General features: G+C 43.4%; 1 long non-coding RNA gene across 1 annotated transcript in view; it reads left to right on the top strand.

The window, feature by feature from the left end:
• LOC133044548 (uncharacterized) overlaps positions 1-8,660 on the top strand; it is a 131,443-nt gene extending 122,783 nt beyond the window's left edge. The window contains exon 3 of the long non-coding RNA XR_009689983.1: positions 8,045-8,660. This is a non-coding gene — a long non-coding RNA (uncharacterized LOC133044548). The remainder of the gene's footprint in view (positions 1-8,044) is intronic.
• The last annotated feature ends 12,765 nt before the right edge of the window (positions 8,661-21,425 follow it).

Raw genomic sequence — 21,425 nt, 5'->3', positions numbered from 1 at the left:
TTCAGTGAGTCTGCAAACACAATCCCAGTTACTCTTCTGTGTTCTGTGTTCACTTCCATTTCTGGCTTTCACAAATATTTATCTGTTTTTGGCATGGTCATACTGTTTAAATTCTTCTTTTTAGATGTCATGTTCTGTATCAGTCAGTTATTGCTGCATAATACAGTACCCCTGAAAAGTGAGTGATTTACTATAAGTCATGTACTCTCATTCATGTATCTGGGCTTTACCTGGGATTTGGCTAATCTGGGGTGGGTTCTGCTGGGCAACTCGGCTTTACACTATAGGAAGTGAGATGGGGGAATAAAGATTTTGCCTTCTTTATCCTCTTGCCATCTAGTCTCCTGTCTGTGTCCCCTCCCCACACCTCACCCTCTGCCAATTAGCCAAGTTCAGTGTAGCCAAAAAACTAGGGTACCACTGAGGAGTCCATAAATGTCAGCCCCCTGAGGCACAGAGCTGGGTAGAGAAGGTGAGGGGCAACACAGAATATCTAGTCTGAGCCAAGGGATGTCAGAGATAGCTGGCAAAGCACTGGAAGATGCAGGGCACATGCAAACAGAAAACCGAGACTCTTGAGTCTCAGAGAGGTGTGATCCCCCAAGTCAGGTTTTCGGAAAATCACTCCTTTGGGGCTTTAGGAAATTGGCAACTCTTGGCCTAGATGGAGGATACAAAGGCAGGAGTCCCGGGAACTCCAAGTGGCAAAATCCTGTTGCCTTTGAAAACCGTCTTGCACTCAAAGAAATATGGCACCCTTTGGACCTTTTATTACTTCGGTCTCATTAATCTGGTCTTTGTACTGAGAAGAATGAAAGGAGGGCAAATTTTTCCATTCAATGGACATTGAAGTGGCAGTTGAGTAAGCTATTGAGTTCCAGCTCTGCCACTGTCAAATTCTGTGACCTTGGACAATACACATGGCTTGTTGAGCCTCGGGTTTCCTCCTGCAGAAAATGAGGAGGTTGAATCAAATGCCTTCACTTCTTTGAAAACTCAGTAGCTATGGTTTATAAATGGGATGAATGACAGTTGCAATTTTGTTTTCTTTTTATTAAAAAATATTTCACTCTGACTGTCCATGTTCTGGTCTCTTTACTGAATTACTCGAACTAATGGGAATCTAGAGAAAGAGCTTTGTATTTTCACTCTTCCTTTCCCTAATTTTTAAAACCATTATTTTCTTCTCTTCCTCCCAGGCAAAGGAGAGCCAGCCCTGACAGCCACCCAAGACAAAACATGGTTTGATAATGATAAAATGAAAGAGCTAGCTGCCTGTAAATTTAGCTCTCCAGCACAGATACTGATTTCCTAGCCTCATGGACATCCCAGTAATTATCTAGAATTATGCATAATCTACCTACTTACATTTTCTAAGAAACTGTCAGTTTTCAGGTCAGAGTTTGACAATTTATTGGTTTTTCCTGTGGAAATAAATTGGGGGCATCAGGGGCTGGAGTCTCTAATGTGTGCAGTTGGGGCCATAAATGTGAAGCGGCCTCCTATTTATAGCTGAGCAAGCTTAATTGTCGCTTTTCAATCTAAATAGAAAGGCTCTGTTTACTGCTGCTTTTAATTGTTGCAAGTGGTGAAAAAGCATGCAGGGCCTCTTCAGTAAAGGCAATTCAATAAAAGCATTTTGTCAATAAATTATTATTGCCATCATGAAAGCCATGCTCAGCATTCAAATATAAAGCAAGCAACAGCTCGGCTTCTGCCTCTGATGGGCTCAGCACAGTGCTTTTACATTTTCTTAATTCATTCTGTTTTTCTGCTGTTTTTCATAGACTACTAGCGCTGATAAGGGCACTGTGGATCTTCTTAATCTCTAGCCCTTATTTTACAGAGGGAAGTCACTGAATTACCTGTGCAGGGCTGGGACATGATTGTGTCTAGAGTCTTTTTTTTTTTTTAAAGATCATTTGAGAAATCAGAAAAAAAATCTGCTTTCTATGAGTGCCTAGTTGAAAGGGGATTATGGAACCCACCAAAGCATTACTTGCATAGTTCTTTTTTATAAAACTCTTATCAAAATTTTCTACTACTTTACCTTTGATTTCCAGGGAACTGAGTAACACAGTGTAAGGATCCAACCTAGAAGGAAGTTCTGTGTGTGGAAGGCAGGGGATCATATTTTTCAAAAATGACCACCCAGTATTTCCAGGATTGCATACTCTTCCAGAACCTTGCCTTCCTCCTTCAGTTCATGTTTCCTTCTCTTGAGCCTGGACTTGTCTTCATGAGTAGAATGCAACCAAAACCACTTTGTGTGACTTCTGAGGCAAGGTCCTAAAAGTCACTGTGTTTCCACTTCCTTTCAGGATGCTTGGAACACAGCTGCCATGTAGTGAGGAAGTTCAGGCTCCGTCAAGGAGCCCTACATAGGTGTTCAACGGAGCTGACAGTTGGCATTGACATGAGAGTGATTTTGAGCCACTCCAGCTGATGACAAGGGCAACTGACAGCTCTCTGTTGGGTCCTGTTGAAACTGCAAATTCTTAAAGAAAGTAAATATTGTTGGTTGAAGCCACTACATTTTGACATGTCATACAGCCACCGAAACTGGAATTCTGTGATACAAATATTATCTCCTTGCATCTCAATTCTCTTTAAAGTCTATCATCCCACTTCCTTTATAATGGGCCCTTGTACATTTTCTTTATTTTTACTAGGGACCTAATACTACTTCAAATACCATTGCTACTACATCTATTGCTACTACTAAAAAAATAGGATACTTTTTATAGCTAATGTTGAGTGCATAAACCTACTGCACTCAACACTACCTATAGATTTAAGCCCAAACACCTACTAAATTATCTAAACTTCATATTAACCTGTGATGGGTTGAATTGTATCTGTCCTCACCAAATTTATACGTTAAAATCCTATATCCCAGTATTTCAGAATGTCTGTATTTGGAGACAGGGTCCTTAAAGAGGTAAAATTAGGTCATCAGGGTGGGCCTTAATCCAATTGACTGCTATTCTTATAAGAAGAGGAGATCAGGCCACAGATATGCACAGAGTAAAGATCGAGTAAGGACACAGAAAGAGGATGGTCCAAGCCAAAGAGGTACAACCCTCTAGACACCTTGATCTCAGATGTCTAGCCTCCATAAGTGTGAAAAGTACGTTTGTGTTACAGTCTGTGGTATATTGTCATGGCAGTTCTAGCAAATGAACAACAACCATAAAGTGGTATTGACCTCAGACGCAGAAGCTGACACAGAGAGAAGGGAGGTAGCTTGCCCAAGGTTAACACAACTTTATTTTCTTTCAGAAATAAGGAAAAATGGCCCAGTAATTTAACTTACATAAAGAATTTCACAGTTAGTTCGAAGAAAGATTAAAAATTAGAAAAGTCAAGCCTACCCTATCGTTGTACCATTTAGCAACAGAGTCCCCAGAAATATGTCCCCTTAGTCCCCTTGGCTGAGTTAGGACAAAGTGGCCAGAGAGCAGGCATGAATGCAGTCACATTTCACCATGGCTATGGATGCCAACTGGAGCCAGAGCATTTCTCTCTCTCTACCTCTCCATCTTGAGAGTCCCTTGGACTGCAAAGAGATCCAGCCAGTCCATCCTAAAGGAGATCAGTCCTGGTTGTTCATTAGAAGGATTGACGCTGAAGCTGAAACTCCAGTACTTTGGCCACCTCATGCGAAGGGTTGACTCGTGGGAAAAGACCCTGATGCTGGGAGGGATTGGGAGCAGGAGGAGAAGGGGGTGACAGAAGATGAGATGGCTAGATGGCATCACCGACATGAGTTTGAGTAAGCTCCAGGAGTTGATGATGGACAGGGAGGCCTGGCGTGCTGCGATTCACGGGGTCGCAAAGAGTCAGACATGACTGAGCGACTGAACTGAACTGACTGACCTCTCCATCTGCTTTTCACACCCACACTGATGCCCAGGGCAAAGCTGCACAGAAAAAGAGTGTGGGTTCCTGAACAACTGTGTGGAGTGGAGTCACTGTCCATCCATATTGAATAAATGCAAAGAATAAATCTTACTGGGTTAAACCAATGGATTTTGTGGGGTTTTTTGTTTCATTTTGTTTTTACTGCTGTGAGTTTACCCTTACACATAGAGATTATGATTGGGATTAGACTAGTCAATCCCACTGCTGGGCCACAATAATTGGTTTAGGTTGGGTGCATGCCCACCTCAAAGCCAATGAGATATGAGGAACTGTTTTCTGAGGATTCTGGCAAAAGGAAGAGTCTTTCACTGAAACTATTAGAATTGATTCCCTTTTTCCACTTTTCTCCCAACTCAACATGCTAAGCAACTCAAACTTTCAATCTGCTGTAGCCTTTTGTTGGCAGAAGACCACTGTGTGGAGTCAGAGGCAGTGAGATGGGGAAGCCGGGTCCTAATGACATCACTGGTTTGCTGGATGAACCCTTGCCTGATTTACCTGTGAACTCCTTCAGTTCTTTGAGACAACTAGATCCCTTCATTGTTTGAGTCTGAGATTTCTGCTCTTAGAAACATCCTCAGTGTTACTGAGCCCCAACGGCCTACACAGAACCTCACTTTTACGGAGGCCCCATCCTCATGTAGCCCATATGACCCAGAGGAACCCCTTCAGCTCGAGGAGTCAATCTGATGGGTTATCCCCCTTGTCTGTGATTGGTTTGGGAAAAGTCATGTGACTCAGTTCCGGTCGATGACATGTGATGAGAGGATTCCTGGTATCATCCAGGGAAGTTCTGCCATGGTCTTTAGAGTAAACTATTCTCTCTTTCCATAACTGAAGTCAGGTGAATCTACCATTGTCCCCTGGACAACCTTAAAACATGAAACCAACCATGGGTATAGCAAAGCCAAGGATTATATAGAACCTAAACTCCAGATAACAATATTGAGATCCTATATCAACCAACTCTTATTACATTTCTTATTAAGTGAACTTATATATCCCTTCATTGAAAAAGCTCATTTAGAAATAATTGAAAGTCATCCAGTTGTTTGAATAACTGAAAGTTAATGTCTGCATGAACTATCCCAGTAGTTCCAAATGCTTCCAATAGAGCAAATAATCTCTCTTCTCTGTCCCCAAAGAAATGATAGTCAATATGTACTTTCTATCTCTGTCTCTTTAGGCTATAAATGACCAAATGGTTTTCCTCTCACATGAAGAGGCGTTGGAATAACCTCCATGAAATCTCTTCAGACCAGTCTTGAAATAGAAAAAAGGTGTTGAAATACCTTAAAGTGGTCTGTGCTCTATGATACAGCCTAGGAGAGGCTATTTGACAATATCCTTTGCAGTAAGAAGGGCATCAGTTGGCATGTTGTTGGCCTCTTGAGTGAACAAAGGTCTAGAAAAGAGATCAGGCTTCTTTCCTCTCTTGTCCAAGATTTCTATGATTATGTTGCAGGGATTAACGGCTGATGGTGAAAATGAAATTAGTTGTTAGTCTTAGTAATTATTTTCCTGAACTACCAGGAAAGATGGACTTTGAGGCCTCTAATTACATAAAGAAAACTTTCAAGTGTCTAATCTTTATATATAGATTTGGTTCTTATATTTGTAAAATTATTTCTTCTGTTAATGCTACTTGTGTATGTTATCAACTCTGGGGGGTAACTATAGCAGGTTTTGTCAATTTCATTATGCAAATAAATTTGAACAGGGAGAGTGATGATTTCTAAGCTGATTCTATTGATAGAACACACACTGTATGATTTCAATTCTTTTATATCTATCGAGATTTGTTTTATGGCCCAGGAAATGGTCTATCTTGATATATGTCCTATTGGCAGTTGAAAAGAATGTGTGTTCTTCCATTGTTCGGGGATACTCTATAAATATGGACTAGATCCTTTTGGTTGATGGTGTTGTTGAGTTCTTGTATATCTCTTCCAATTTTCTAACAAATTGTTCCATCAAATATTAAAAGAGAGGGGTAGAAGTCTGAAATTGTATTTGTGGATTTGTGTACTTCTTTCAATTTTATCAGGTTTGTTTCACATAGTTTGCATCTCTGTTGCCTGGGGGATACACACTGAGTGTTACTATGTCTTCTTTGTGGATTGACCCTCTCATCAGTATATAATCTCTCTCACTAACTGTAATTTTTTTTTTTTTTTGCTCTGAAGTCTAGTCTACTTTATCTGTTATTAACTATCACCTCCATTCAATAGATCTCATCCCATATCTTCCCCTCTTCCCAGCCCATTATCTCAAGTCTAGTCTACTTTATTAACTAGCCACACCTGCTTTCCTTTGCTTACTGTTTCCATCGTTTTACTTTCAACCTGTGCATGTTGTTATATTTGAAGTGAGTTTCTTGCAGACAATATATAGTTGGATTACATTTTTTAATCCATTCTGCCAAGGTCTTTTAACTGACTTATTTAGACCATTTAAATTTAATGTACTTCAGGTGGCCCTAGTGGTAAAGAACCCACCTTTACCACTGCAGCAGAGGCAACAGATGTGAGTTGGCTCTCTGGATCAGGAAGGCCCCCTGGAGAAGGAAAAGGCAACCCACTCCAGTATTCTTGCCTGGAGAATCTCTTGGACAGAGGAGCCTGACAGGCTACAGTCCATAGCGTCATACAGAGTCAGACACAACTGAAGTGACCTTGCACACATTGATATATTATTTTCCAGGTGACTCAGTGGTAAAGAATCCGCCTGCCAATACAAGAGGCATAAGAGACATGGGTTCGATCCCTGGGTTGGGAAGATCCCTTGGAGAAGGAAATGGCAATCTGCTCCAGTATTCTTGCCTGGAAAATCCCACAGACAGAGGAACCTGGCAAGCTACAGTCCATGGGGTTGCAAAAGAGTCAGACATGACTTAGCACATATACATGACACATGCATTGATGTATTAGGGCTTAAGTCTGCTATTTTGTTTTTCTTTTGTTTGTTTCTGTTTTTCATTTATTATTTTTTTTTGTTCTCATAGGAGTTATTTGAACAATTTTTTAGAATTGCACTTGAATTATCTGTGATGTTCATCAATAGTGTATCTCTGTGTAGTTTTTTCCTAATGGTTGCTCTTATATGTATATATATGAAACTCATCACAGTCTACTGTTGTCATCATTTTACTCATTTGAATGAAGTGTAGACAATCTCACCTCTATGTCCATTTATCCTCCTCTGTTCATAAGATACAATATTATAATTTTTGCTTCAGATGTCAAATATAGTTTAGAAGTCTCAAGAAGAAAAGGTAATTCTATTGTCATTATGTATAGTTTTGGTTACTGTATTTCTTCCTTTCTGATGATCTAGGGTTTCTTCTTTTACCATGCTATTTCTTTTTAAAGAATAGCTGCCCAACTGAGACCAGAACCTTCAAGCTCAGCTCAGTCCCAGCTGCAAGCCTTAGATTCAGGAGCTAAAGAAACAGCTATCATTTCAAGTCACTAATTTTGGAGCTGTTTATTACCAGCATTGCTTTAGTAATAGGTAACTGATGTTGAATGGATGGGAGGCCCTGTACACCACACACACACACACACACACACACACACACACACACACACACACACACGCCTCCAGCAGGCTCTGGTGTGTGGAAAAGACTGAGATTATATGTAACCCTCGCAGGGAACAAGAACAGCCCAATGGGTTTAGGCTCTGGCTTCTCAGTCTTTAAGGACCATCTTTTCCAGATTCAGAGATCCCCAGATAAAACAAGACACTGAGGAATACTGTGTTCCCTTCTAAGCTGCCCTAGCTTCCCAGGCAAGATGTAGAAAGGCCAGAGAAGCCCTCTCTCCTAGAGGTCAGGTTCTATCACCTCTATTTAATAGATCTCATCCCATATCTTCCCCTCTTACCAGCCCATTACCATCTGCTGTCTTGTCCTCATGGTATTTTGTGCTGTGAAGGCTGGTTATGGGTTTTCTCTAATTTGTATAAAAAATCAAGAGTTCTCATTACATTCAAAGGAGAAAGGGTGTATCTTTTTACAAGCCACACCAAAGAATCCACATCTGTTCTAGAACTAGGTTCATGCCCCTTCAGAGTAGAAGAATGTCAAGTTTCTAAAATGCTTATTGCTTAATTCCAGGAGTCCCTCTTTCCACAATATGCCAGCAAATTTGGAAAACTCAGCAGTGGCTGCAGGATGGAAAAAGGTCAGTTTTCATTCCAATCCCGAACAAAGGCAATGCCAAAGGATGTTCAAACTACCGCACAATTACACTCATCTCACATGCTAGTAAAGTAATGCTCAAAATTCTCCAAGCCAGGCTTCAACAGTACGTGAACTGAGAACTTCCAGATGTTCAAGCTGGATTTAGAAAAAGCAGAGGAACCAGAGATCAAATTACCACCATCTGTTGGACCACTGAAAAAGCAAGAGAATTCCAGAAAAACATCTACTCCTTTATTGATTATGCTAAAGCCTTTGACTGTGTAGATCACAACAAACTGTGGAAAATTCTTCAAGAGATGGGAATACCAGACCACTTAACCTGCCTCCTGAGAAACCTGTATGTGAAGCAACAGTTAGAACCAAACACGGAATAGCGGACTGTTTCCAAATTGAGAAAGGAGTATGTCAAAGTTGTATATTGTCACCCTGCTTATTTAACTTATCGGCAGAGTAGATCATGTGAAATGCTGGGCTGGATGAAGCACAAGCTGGAATCAAGATTGCCATGAGAAATATCAATAACCTCAGATGTGCAGATGACACCACCCTTATGGCAGAAAGTGAAAAACTAAAGAGCCTCTTGATGAAAGTGAAAGAAGAGAGTGAAAAAGCTGGTTTAAAACTCAACATTCAAAAAATGAAAATCATGGTATCCGATCTCATCAGTTCATGGAAAATAGATGGGGAAACAATGGAAACAGTGAGAGACTTTATTTTCTTGGGCTCCATAATCACTTCAGATGGTGACTGCAGCCATGAAATTAAAAGATGCTTGCTGCTTGGAAGAAAAGCTATGATCAAACTAGACAGAATATTGAGAAGCAGAGACATTACTTTGCTGACAGAGGTCTGTCTAGTCAAAGCTATGATTTTTCCAGTAGTCAAGTATGGATGTGAAAGTTGGACTATAAAGACAGCTGAGTGCCAAAGAAGTGATGCTTTTGAACTGTGTTGTTGGAGAAGACTCTTGAGAGTCCCTTGGACTGCAAGGAGATCCAACCAGCCCATCCTAAAGGAAATCAGTCCTGAATATTCATTGGAAGGACTGGTGCTGAAGCTGAAACTCCAGTACTTTGGCCACCTGATGGGAAGATCTGACTCACTGGAAAAGATCCTGATCCTGGGAAAGACTGAAGGCAGGAAGAGAAGGGGACGACAGAGGATGAGATGGATGGCGTCACTGACTCAATGAACATGAGTTTGAGCAAGCTCCCGGAGTTGGTGATGGACAGGGAGGCCTGGTATGCTGCAGTCCATGGGGTCACAAAAAATCGGACACGACTGAGCAACTGAACTGAACTGAACTCTTTCCATAAAGAGGGTCTCTCTGGCCTTATTTCCATAGTCAATTTCTTTTTTTTTTTTTTTCCTTAAACCAGCAGTATCCCTGAACTCAGAGAAGTCAGGATAAGGCTTTGTTTAAGAATTTTTTTCTGTTTCTAGCCATATTTAGAAAAGTGAAAATGTTAGTCACTCAGTCATGTCAGACTCTGTGACACCATGGACAATGTCTGCCAGGCTCCTCTGTCCATGGAATTCTCCAGGCAAGAATACTGGAGTGGGGTAGCTGTTCCCTTCCCCAGGTAATCTTCCTGACTCGAGGATTAAATCTTGGTTTCCTGCATTGCAGGTGGATTCTTTACCATCTGAATCACCAGGGAAGTCCAGCAGACAACTAGCCAGTCATCTGTTTGACTCCACGGGAGGGGATCCTAACCCTTACCCCCATGGTGAGAGTTGGGGGACGGATGAAGGGAGCAGTGAACATTTTCTGAGAAAGCATCTCTCTTGGGATGTCATGCTGGGTGGTATGAGTGTATCACCTCATCTAAGACTTACTACAACCCCTGATATTGATGCTACTGTTATCTTCATTTTATAAACAAGGAAATGAAGGTTCAGTAAGGGGAAGCACTTAGCAAATGTTAATCAACAAACAGAATGTTACTTCAACAGGCCTGCCAGACCTTGCTAATTACAGGAGAACATCATTCCCACCGCCCCATCCCCAACCCTATTCCCTACACACTTTTTTTGAAATTTAAGAAAAAGTAGAGATGATATTATGGCAACTACCTAGTATCTATTATAGAGGGTTGATCATTGCTGAAATTTCATCTCATTTGCATGAAATATTTAAAATAAAATGTTAAATATCTTGGACCCTCACTTTCAGCCTCATTTACTGTCCCCGTCTCCATTCCCAGCCCCGAGAATGAATCTCTGCTGTAAGTTTGATGTTCTCCTTCCGGCCCATCTCCATACAGCTCAAAGACCTTTCTGGGAGTAGAAAGTTTCATTCTTCTTTCTGCTTCCTTTCAGTGATTTTGGGCACCCCATGCCTTTGAGAAAGTCAGTGACCTCTGCCTGCCCTCTGCGCTTTGCCCACCCCCACCCTCTGCCCACCAAGGTGTGTGACGTTGGTGCCAAGGGGCAAGTTCAGCCGGGGTGATGTTCTTGGTAGAGCTGAAGTGGTCCACCACAGCTGCAACAGACACAATTCTTTGTTTTCAACTTATGCTGCTAATCATTCAATTCCAAGGACAACCAGGAACATCGCGTTTTGTTTCCAGAGCTGCATGATATCTTGATATGATGCCATCTAGTGTTCCAAACTTTGCTAGCAAAAGAAATGAAGCATTAACTCGCAAATAAAACAAAAAGGCCTCAAACTGGGGGGGGGAGATATTATTACTAAAATAACTTAACAGCAAAGCTTGAGTTTCCTTTTTCTTTTTTGTCACCATTGCAGGAGGTAGCACGGGTGTCCCATTGCATATCCTGTCCCTTGGCCCTTTGGTGCACAGGGGCCAGGCCATCAGCTACCAGCCCCAGCCCAGCAGGGGAGGCTGAAGTGATGGGAAATCAGCGCCCCCTGGAAAAAGCCCTCAACAATAACTGCTAAGAATAGATGTGTAAATGCCTGAGCTCCCTGTCTCAGGTAGGATGACAGAAAGGCACTTGTCCAGCACTCCCAGTTTTCCAGGGAATTCAGCTCTGTCTGCCCGAGTGCTGGCTGGCCAGACTGTGCATGCTCTAGCAGCTGCTTTCCTCTGGGTCTCAGTCCCCTGCGCTCCCACGAGCGCTTCCTTCACTTCTCAAGTAACCGAGTAAACCATGGCCTTAGGCATCTCTGTCTCAGTGCCTCCCAAACTGAGAAAACTCTGTGGTCGATTGCAAAGTGGCTCCAAGCTACCCCCTCCTCTCTATCTTTACCGTGTGATGTTGCAGCTCCTCCCATCAAGCAGTGGGCTGGTCTTGGGTCTGACTTTGGTCACTAGAATATGGTGAAAGTGATGGCATGCCAGTTCCAAGCCTCGGCTTCAAGAAAATACATAGGATAACTGAAGGGAATATACTCTATAGCACAGGGACCTCTACTTAATGCACTGTGGGGTGCCAGATGGGAGAGAAATGCAAAAGGGAGGGGATATACGTATATGCGCTTTGCTGTGTAGTAGGAGTTAACACAACATCATAAAGTAACCACACTCCAATAAAAATTAAGAAAAAGGAAATATACAGGACTACTTTCTTCTCAAATATCATGAGCTTTAATAAATGGGTGATTTGTCACGTAACGGAAACTGATTTAAGTCCATATCTGAGACCCTCCCTTATATGCATTTCCTTGAATAAGAAGTACTATTTATCTTAAGGAAAAGCATCTTCTCTGGAACAAAGAGATTAAACAACCTTTTCAGGGTTGCCCAGCAGAATGTGAATGCAGTAGCTGTCAGAGTCCTGGTTTATTACTCTGCTCCAGGGCCAGGCTGAGTTACCTTGTCTGGGTTTGCCTGCTGGCTGCTGCATTTTCTCTCCACCACGGCTGCCAGCGTGGCTGCTGGTTTTTTCCAAAGCCCTCTTTTCGAAGAGCTGTGAGGTAGGAGGCGCCTGCGTTTTCACAGATTGTGCCAATGACATATGTGTCTGCTAGAGATTCAAGTGCTTACAAAACTGGCCTGAGATGCAAAGCTCACCAAAACCACTGCAATTGCTGGATGCTGGAAAATTTATGGAGCTGCAGAGCCAGCGGGATGCAGAGTAAACAACACTGACTAGAGTAAGTCTAGCTGCTGCATCCTGGCTTTGCCTCTGGTCTCTGAAGTTATTTTCAACCCTAAGAAGCCAGGATTCAAGGACTAAGCGTGGCTTCATGCAAATACAGAGCCAAAAAGCATGAGGTTAATTGTCTAACTGAATGAAGTTCTCGTAGGCTAGGGCAGTGGTTCTCAAAGTAGGATCGTTTTACCAGTGTCACCTGGGAACTTGTTAGAAAATTCTCGGGCCCCATCCCAGACCCTCTGAATCAGAATTTTGGGGGATGAGGCGCCATCAGTCTGTTTTATTAAGCCCTCCAGGTGATTTGAATGCGGGCTTGAGTTTGAGAAGTACTGATTTAGGGGTATGTTATTCCAAAGGTGGCTCCTGGCATTGGCATCCTTTGGGAGCTGGTTAGAGAGGCAGAAACTGCACCTAACAAGACCCCCAGATGATCTGAGTGCACCTCAGTGTTGAGAAGCTCTGGGTATACATTTTTAGTCTCAAACCGTGAAGTTTTTGATTCACTGGGTCTGGGGTGGGGCCTGCCAACTTATATTTCTAAAAAGCTCCCAAGTATTGCTGATGCTGTGGTTTCAGGGGCCACGCTTTGAGTATCAAGATTCTAGTCCTCAGGCCGGGCTTAGAATCTGGGTCATGGGAGGGTTTCAAGGCAATCAAAGTTTGAGCCGCTCTGGACAGACATGTAGGGTTCACATCGCTCAACTCCAGAGATACCATTCACACAGACTGGGTCAAAGACCTGAAACCCTCAGTTAAGTAAGATAAGAGGCAGGGTAGAATAAAGAGTGGGGTTTAGAGGCAGAAGTGGAGTTGAATCGCAACCTTGCCTCTAACATAGTGTGACCCTGGGAAAATTATTTAAGTCTGTGTTTCGATGTCCTTATTTGTAAAATGGAGATGGTCATACCTGCCCCACTCGATGAGATATTTAATGGTCAGTACACAGAGCAAGCGCAGCAAATATTCATTGTTCCCTTTCAGCCAAAGGAATAGCAGTGTCATCAGACGCACTGTCTCCTCCGCCTTCAGTCTCCTCCTAGCCCGTGGCCTAATTGCCTGCTTCAGGCTGAAGGCCAGGTAAGTGTGAGGGGCTGTTCTTCAGCATTCCCAGGGGTCAGATGAAGGTGATACAAGAATAATGTAGGCTATTTATATTAGGAACACTTCCCATGGGTTTGTAAAAATCGATTCATAAAAGTGACCAACGTAGCCAATTTCAAACCACACCCAGGTTTCACCTACCTACCAAAGTCAAAAGAGACAGCAGCATCTCTGGTCCTGACAAGGCTCTCTGTGATGCCCCTGGCAGCTGGACTCACGCAAAGGCTTTGTGGGGGAACCTTGGCGGGGAAGTCTGCCCTCCTCCACTTAAAGGACACAGTTGGGCCCCTCCCGTGTGTTGCTGGTGTTGTTTTTGAGGAGAAGACACTCAGTGGTTCTCTGAAACAAATTAAAGGCCAAATTAAAGTATGTATTTGGGGCAAATGGAAAGTCATTTGGGGTACAGAGCAGTGCAAAATGCTATCAAAGCTTTAAAACCCAAACCAAGGGTTGGGTTGGTAAGAGGCCGGGTGAACCTTCATGGTTTCAGAACGTAGACATCCCTAAATTTGCTTTTTTTGCACTTTCAGAGAATCAGAAGAAAAGGATATGTGGTTTTTCTTTTTTCGTTTTTAAATTCAGGGCTCGTTTCAATTTTAGTAGGAGACGGAAGGACTGCCGAGTTTAGGCAAGAATTCAGCCTGAGATAGCCACTAGAGGGCGTCAGAGATTCAGGAAAGCTCCTATTTTCAAAAAGAGGCCCCAGAAATTGGAAGGTCTGATCTGAGCCGGGTGTTTGGGGAGAAGTGGGTTCCGGAAAATCTTTTCGGCAGGTGCTCGCGGAAAGGAAGTAGCCAGCTCCTTAGGGAAGCTAGATAATTAATCGACCAATTTATTCACTGTATTTTTTTCTGAATGCAAGCCACTTGTCCTTGGTGTGAAAGTATAGATAAGGGTGTAGGACTTTTAATATAAGTCTGTAACTGAAAAGGGCTCAGGGGTGTTATCAAGGACAAACTTGAAAGTTGTGGGCTGCCATGCCCCATTGTTTCTGTGTGCTGCACCAATAAACTTAAAATCGAAATAAAGACAGCATGTTTGCTAGGCAAATACAGTAAGGTCCCCTACACACATACCTTCAGGTTGCAAACTTTCTAAGATGTGAACATGCATGCCAGCCTCCGTATGCCAGCTGCTGTACTGTACTGCTCTACTTCTCAAGGTTCTGTACTATAAGGTTAAACATGTTTCCTTTATTTTTTGTGTTTGTTTATTTTCTAGGTATTATTTGTGTGAAAAGTATTATAAACCTATTACAGTACAGTACTATATAGTCCATTGTGTTAGCTGGGTACCTAGGCTAACTTTGTTGGACTTAAGAACACGTTGGACTCAGGAATATGCTCTTAGAACAAAAATAGGGGAGTTACTGTGGAGTTCTGAGCAAAGTTCCAGATTGCCACCCATACAACTGTGGTGCTGGAGAAGACTTTTGGGAGTCCCTTGGGCTGCAAGGAGATCAAACCAGTCAATCCTAAAGGAAGTCAACCCGTAATATTCATTGGACGGACTGAGGCTGAAACTGAAGCTCCAGTACTTCAGTCACCTAATGTGAAGAGCTGACTCATTGGAAAAGACTCTGATGTGGGAAAAGATAGAAGGCAGGAGGAGAAGGGGATGACAGAGGATGAGATGGTCGGATGGCATCACCGACTCGATGGACATGACTTTGAGCAAGCTCCAGGGGATAGTGAGGGACAGGGAAGCCTGGTGTGCTGCAGTCCGTGGGGTCGCAAAGAGCCGGACACGACTTAGCAACTGAACAACGAGAAGACTGTCTTGGTTGGAGCTTTACAGTGAGTGCTGAAGTGGAAGTAACGCTGGCTCGCTATTGTTGCTCAAAAGACCCTTAAAGTGAACAGTAAGCCAGAACACCGTAGCACTTAGCAACTCACCTTTCCTGGAGCGATCTAGAACAGGAGGGGGGATTCTAGTAGGGGGACATGCTAGAAAATGGCCTACACAAGTGTGGTCCAGCCAAGGAATTGCTGGTCACGGAAAGCAATGGGGCAGAGCGGGCACCTCTTGATCCACCAGCCTCTGGGTGGAAGCGATTCCTCAGTCCCGCCCTGCTGCTTCTGCAGCCCCTGCAGTAGTCTGGCTCTCTGACAGTATTACCTACACCTCCCGCCCTTGCTCCCTCCCCAGCGCAGCTGGCAGCGACTTTTGTGAATCAGGAGGGTTGAGGATCGGGAAGAGGGGTTCCCCAGTGCAGGAGAAGGGTCTCCCCGTCCACGGTTTGCTCCAGGAAAGCTGAGTCCTGGATGACTTGCAAATATGGTCTCTCTGCAGAGACATTCTGGGAAAGGAAAGAAATCAGTTGGGTTTCAGTATATTTCCTTGGTTGTAAGAGACAGATGGATAACATAAATGAGACAAAATCAATTCCATCAAGTAATATAATGATGTTTCCCTTTCTATTAATAATAGACATTTCCTTTTCAGAAGCTAAAAGTTCAGTGAACCTCTTCAAGCCTAGTTTATCATGGATACAAGGAAGACGGTCCTCTCTCTTGCTGTCTGGATCACTGTGGCCAGCCCCTCTGGCTCCTCTCCTTCTGGGAGTAGAGTTAGGTCCGTCAGTCCTCCTGGAGATAGCGTCATGGATGCCCATCACATCACGTCCAAGCATCCTTACCCGGTCTCCAAGGATAGATCATCTCTTCCACCTACCTCTCAGCCTCTGCCCTCATCATGCTGGCCGTCTCACTGTCCAACAGAAGGGCCCTGACGTCAACCCCTCTGAGTATTTGGGCGTGCGGTTGCTCTTCCTTGGGAACCTTTCCTTCCTGTTGGCATAAAAGCTGAACCCAAGCTACACTTGCTCCACAGAGGCTTTCCTGACCGCTCAGCCTTTATCGACTGCCGCTTGCTTTGAACTTTCCCATCTTTCCACAGACACTGGGGAATTACTCCAACACTGCTGTTTTTTCTCTCTGTTATTTTAGGAAACTTGGTTGTAGCCTGACAATTAGATGGCTATGTCTTTGAGGACAGAGGTTGGAAAGTAGCATATCAAGGCCCCAACATGGACACATAAGAAACGCAGTGAACGTATGCCCGGTTAACTTCTCTACATCCTTCAGAACTTAGGTTGACTGTCACTACTTAAGGGCAGCTTCCCCCATTAAATCAAAATCCCCTACTCTAGTTTCCCAGAGAACTGGGATCTCATAGAACTCTTGTAGAGAACACGCCTGCATTGTGCTTCTCAAAGACAGACTTCTTTAGAATTTGGGTTTTTTTTTTTTCTCCTCAGTTCTTAAGCTCTTGTGAGCTGGTGCCCTTGAGCTAAACAGAAGCAGACAGCAGAGGCTCAGAGGGGTCAAGTCCACAAAGTCATTTTAGAGTCATTATTGGCAATGAGCGACATAATATTGTCTCAAAGCTTTTGTGAAGAGGTTATCGAAGATATGCGTTCATTGTGGAAAATAAAGGTTAAAAAATTATAAGGAAGCAGAAATGGTAACTCCAAGCCTACCACTCAAAGCCTTTTATAAAAATAACATTTTTTTCCAACCTTGGTGTAGTAACTTTATTTTACATAGTGAAACGTTTTGGAGGTGGGGTCTCCACAGAACTCCCCACCAGGACACCAGATCCAGGTGCCCATGTTCAGTTCAGTTCAGTTCAGTCGCTCAGTCATGTCCGACTCTTTGTGACCCCATGGACTGCAGCACGCCAGGCATCCCTGTCCATCACCAACTCCCAGGGCTTGCTCAAACTCATGTCCATTGAGTCAGTGATGCCATCCAACCATCTCATCCTCTGTCATCCCCTTCTCCTCCTGCCTTCAATCTTTCCCAGCATCAGGGTCTTTTCCAGTTGAGTCAGTTCTTTGCATCAAGTGGCCAAAGTATGTCTAACTCACTTATTAACCCATCCATGCTCGCTTCCTTCCCTTTGCTGCCTCATTTCCACATTCTTCCTGTGTTTCCTGGAATCTTCTCCCAAATAAGCCATTTGCCTCAAATCCTTGTTTCAGGGCCTTCTCTGGGGTACCCAGTCCAAGGAGTAATCCTACTACCCCATTTCTTGGCTATGCATTCAGGCACTGGCCAGGTTAGAGTTTCTCTCTTCTTTTTAACTAAAGTGGTAGCTAAAAATTCTAAGCAATCCAACATATATTTTAAGGAACAGGGTTAAAATGCAGAAGTGTGCCAGATTACTGACTCTCTATCATCAGAACTTCTGATAGGAAGGCTCCCAAGAGGGAATAAATTACACAGACTATGGTCTCTTTGGAGGTGACTTTGGATTGTTCTTTATTTCTCCTCTCATTTCTTTTTTAATCTGCTTTCTCTATAATAGAAACCATCCTAAACAGAACTGTTTTTGCTGCCAATCCTTAATTAGGTTTCCAGATACTCCCACAAACCTGGGTGTGATGCTAGGCTTGCTGCAAAGCAAGTTCATATGCATTTCATTTTATTAAAAGCTAGCACTCGTTCTGAAAGCCTGATGCATGCTGACCACTCTCTACGAGGTTCTGCAGGAGATTCTGCAGGGGCTAGGGAGACACTATCCTTGTAGGGAAGATAAGACACATACACAGCGGGACCCATGCAGGGCCAAGGGTGATCTGCCAGCTGAGGGGCACACCAAGCTGAAATAAGCAGGAAACAGCAAGAGGAATTCAGAGAAAGTGGTGAGTCATTCTGGCTGGGGTTTGAGAAAGCTTCAGGGAACAGGCTAAGAATGATGGATGGTTGGATTTTAGTGGATCACCTGGGTCAGGACAGAAAGAGAAGTGCTCAAAGCTTCCCCATCTCGGTTTCCAGGGGCTCCTATTTGATGTTAAATGCTAAGACTGATGTTTCTCTCTCCCTCTCCATAATAGTGACAAAACCTTCAGAGTTTCCTTCTACTTCAGCTCCTCCAATACTAACGAGGAAACTACATCATCTTTCTGATGTAAACGGAATGGGTCAGATCCAAGTCCAACCATAGCACAGGCATATCATCTGGGAATGCATTTCACATGTAACAGAGGTGTAAACAATACAGGCACTGATTGTGTCTCTCGTTAGCAGACCAGAGATAGGCACTGGTTGTTGCTGGCTTAGCTACTGAGCAGTCTCATCAAGAACCCAGGCTCTTCCTTCTTCCTCCCCTCTCTTCCTCAAGCTGTCGGTTTTTCAAACCTCATGCTGCTCACCTCCCGCTTGCCAGTTGGTTGCTATGGATCCAGGCTTCAAGACCACCTCTGAGGCAGGAGGAAGCAGGGAGGACAGCACCAGAAGCCTCCCTTCTTCTGCTCAAACAGCAGAAGTTTTCTCAGGAGTCGCCTGCAAATCTCTACTTCTATATCTTTGACTAGAACTGGATCAGAGGCCCAGCTGTAAAACATTCTGGGAACTTGGGCATTGCACTTTTTAGACTCTGTAATTACAGGTAGCAAGGAAGGAGGGACAAGGAAAGGCTATAACGGCGATCCGCATTGTCACTCTTCCAGCTTTGCTGACCGGCCAGAGTGGCTGTGTTCTGCGTGTGTTTCATCCTTCTGGAACGAGAGGAATGGTGTGGCAGAGTCCTGAGCAAAAGAAGCAAGCAGAAAATGTGCTGTTCTTTGGTGTAGGCTCGAAACTTGTCCACTGCCATTTTGGTCCACATTTCACTGGCCAGAGCAAGCCATGCGGGACCACAGAAAGACTTCGTGGTGGAAGGAACTGCAAATTTACTTGGGAAAATATTGGAATGGAGAGGTGAGGGGAACTGGGAAAATTCACATCCCCCAGCCTGTTGATCTAATACGTTATCTGTGTGAGTGGGGGGTGTGAGGTTGGGGGGGGGGCAGGATATGAATGTGTGTCCCTGCAAGTGGTAAATGTTTTTGTAACTGGCCAAAGGCTGATGCAGTGCCCAGTCAGTGAAGTGGCCCCAGGGTGGTAATTTTAGAGCAGGTGTGGGGGAAGGGATGGATACAGAGGACTAGCCCTGTTGGGAAGGCAGAGGATGTTGTACCTTGAATCACCTTTCGTGGATGGCTCTTTTTCATTGAACATGTCCAACCAAAAAGGATTCTGAGGTTCAGCTTCTCACCAGATATCAACCAGGCATTATCAGGACCAGGCAATTGGCAGCCTCATTCTCCCTCCATGTCTGGGGGTTTTCATCTTCTGAGTAGGATTGAGTCCTGCTTTCCCCAGCACAGGCAACTGTAGATGTTACCTTAGTTTCTCAAGGAATCTTTTCCCAGATACACCTCATTTACTATAATTGCTGTAACTTGATTAAACCAAATATTGGGACAAAAAGAAAAGAAGAGAAGGAGACAATTCCTCACGACGGTCATGATACCCAGATGGTTCCTTGGTGCCACTCTTAACTAGAGTGTATTTGACAGGAGGGTTGCCCTGGTTTTAATTTAATTAAATTCTGACACGTCCTCTTTTTATTTTTATTTATTTATTTATTTATTTTTCATTTATTTTTATTAGTTGAAGGCTAATTACTTTACAATATTGTAGTGGTTTTTGCCATACATTGACATGGATCAGCCATGGATTTACATGTGTTCCCCATCCCGATCCCCCCTCCTGCCTCCCTCGCCATCTGATCCCTCTGGGTCTTCCCAGTGCACCAGCCCTGAGCACTTGTTTCATGCATTCAACCTGGGCTGGTGATCTGTTTTACCCTTGAAAGTATACTTGTTTCAATGCTATTCTCTCAGAACATCCCACCCTCGCCGTCTCCCACAGAGTCTCAAAGTCTATTCTGTAAATCTGTGTCTCTTTTTCTGTTTTGCATATAGGGTTATCGTTAACTTCTTTTTAAATTCCACATATATGCGTTAGTATACTGTATTGGTCTTTATCTTTCTGGCTTACTTCACTCTGTATAATGGGCTCCAGTTTTATCCATCTCATTAGAACTGCTTCAAATGAGTTCTTTGTAATGGCTGAGTAATATTCCATTGCTGACATGTCCTCTTAAGATAGGAATCACAATACAGGCAAACTGTATTTATGGACATAGGAATGCCTTTGAAAAAAGTACACACATCCTTGACTTTGACAATGAGATTCATTCAATTAACTCATTAAACATTTTCAGTGGTTTTTCCTCTCTGGAGCCCACTTTGACAGAAAGAGGCATATATGAACTCACTTGAGAAGTCAATGAATCTTCTTTTCTAAGAAAAATAGATAATATCACACTTTTGCAGGTTTATTTAGTGGACTTTTTTTAAGAACTTATCTGCCAGACTCTATTCATAAATTGTCTTATATTTCACAAATATTAGATTATTTAATTTTTGTTATGAATGTACAAGGAAGGTCCTATAATATTTTTCCCATAATACCATGAAGCACAATGAGGTTAAACAACTTCCTCAAGATTAAGTAGCTTGGAAAAAGTGTGGATTCCCACAAGACAAATGCAAAAAGGAGATGAAACACTTGGCAGGTGACATAGTATTTCTCATGAAGCTGCGTAAACTCTGAATGTGTGTTAGTCACTCAGCCATGTCTCACTCTTTGCGACCCCATGGACTGTAGCCTGCCAGGCTCCTCTATCCATGGAATTCTCCAAGCAAGAATATTGGAGTGGGTAGCCATTCCCTTCTCCACGGGATCGTCCCAACCCAGGGATCAAACCCCAGTCTCCTGCATTTCAGGCAGATTCTTTACTGTCTGAGCCACCAATCATTTTGGGGGGAACCAAGTGGCTCAGATGGTAAACAATCAAGTGACCCAAGGAGAGGACAATGATCAGCAGCCCTAGAATCCTGCTGGGTGTTTTAGGGGAGAAGCACACCCTCTCTGATAGCGACGTGAAGAACAGGACGTGGCCTGGCCACCATCTTGCCACTGCTGGAGAAACTGAGACTGAAAGCAACACAGCGGGTACTGATATCAAGAGATTGAGATGAATCAGTTCCTGATGATATTATTTGAGCCCCTGGATTCGGCCATGCCCAAGTTTCTCATTACAGAACCTGCAGACATCTTAGTTCCTCAAATCCATCGAGAACCTTCGTTGTCAAAGCCAGTTTGAATCAAGTTTCTGTCGTTGGTGACAAAGAGCCCTATCTGAAAGTGGACAAGTTCATTTCCCAAGCCTGTTGTTCTGCTCCGGGGACCTCCATTCTATCTAGCAGACCTTGAAGATTTAGGTTGATTTT

This window comes from Dama dama, chromosome 23 (assembly GCF_033118175.1).
Source record: "Dama dama isolate Ldn47 chromosome 23, ASM3311817v1, whole genome shotgun sequence".
Classification (NCBI taxonomy): domain Eukaryota; kingdom Metazoa; phylum Chordata; class Mammalia; order Artiodactyla; family Cervidae; genus Dama; species Dama dama.
The sequence above is the reverse complement of the archived record's forward strand: the minus strand, read 5'-3'. Positions and strand labels throughout refer to the sequence as shown.